The following is a 1,253-nucleotide window of genomic DNA, read 5'->3' as shown; positions in this document are numbered from 1 at the left end:
GAGGGTCTTACCTACAGATGATCCAAGAGAAAATACTTCCAGCATCACTTTGCAGTACAGAAGTCTCTGAGACTCATCAAGGATTCCCCACTCCTCTGGAGAGAAGGCAATGGCCACATCCTCAAAGTTCATATCCTGTCATAATGGGGACAGTTTTGTCCATTATCAGATTCTCTCCTAGGATTTTGCATTCATCATACACTCCAACTTCCATATCCATCTGCATCCTAGGCTTCTGACTACAAAGAAGATATCAGGCCTTTGTTTCATCAAAGACACTCACTCCTTATGTTCCTACTGATGCAGTGTCTTTCCACACAATAAGGGCAATGAGCATACAGATCATACCTGCTCTCTAGTACAAACATGTTGGCCACACTGGGCCTTTTGAATATAGTCGGTGTCATGAACATAGGATATGGATAGATGTTGTCCATAATGAGATTATGAGTGATTTGACACTGTTCTTGTCAGGCAATAACCTCGTTGTTCCCTAGATTCTCATTCCAAGACACTGAACTTTTTGGCATCACACGGTACCCTTTTGACACCAAGCCTATGGTGCTGAGGCCATCACTTAGCACTTCCTGCCGCACATAAGTCTTTGAACCACACTTCTCTCACACAGCTTCATTCCCAGAGGCATAATGCCAAAGGTAAGACAAATACGTCATGACTTGGACCATTTTTCTCGTGACTTGGACCGTTTTTCTTAATAATATTATTTTCCAATACTCCAATTCACCCCTGCAGTAATGTATTTCTCTCTTACCCTTCACCCTTCCCAATGCCAGCCAAAATGACACTGATGTATGCTCTCTCATTCCTATTGACAAATGTAACTGCCCTCCACAACAAAAGGCAGGTTGCACATATATTTCACCTAATCTCTGGACCAAGAATATACCACTGCAGTAGACCCTCTTTTCAGGAATTAATTTGAAATTCACCATATCACATTATCCAGATATCACCAGAAATGAACTCTAATTTCATTCCCTCTTATGTTGAGTTCAGTGGCCCTGCAGCCATGAATACACACGCATTCTCTAAGTACACATCACTCCTTCTACCATAGCTCTCTCAAACCTACACTTGCACAGTCCTAGCCCCCATAGTCATCTCCCTGATTCCTACTCATTACTCAATAAGTGTGGTTTTGTTAATGCCTGGAAAATTCAACCTGAATTAAGTTCTACACCAACTCTCTTAGTCCACACTCTATGAGGCGCCTTCAGTCCTTCTATGATGAC

General features: G+C 42.2%; 1 pseudogene; it reads right to left on the bottom strand.

Annotated features, from left to right (window-relative positions):
- The window catches only part of LOC102252565, a 5,192-nt pseudogene that overhangs the window by 3,135 nt on the left and 804 nt on the right, over positions 1-1,253 (bottom strand).

This window comes from Myotis brandtii, unplaced genomic scaffold, assembly GCF_000412655.1.
Source record: "Myotis brandtii unplaced genomic scaffold, ASM41265v1 scaffold7263, whole genome shotgun sequence".
Lineage (NCBI taxonomy): Eukaryota > Metazoa > Chordata > Mammalia > Chiroptera > Vespertilionidae > Myotis > Myotis brandtii.
This window is presented reverse-complemented; position numbering and strand designations above follow the sequence as displayed.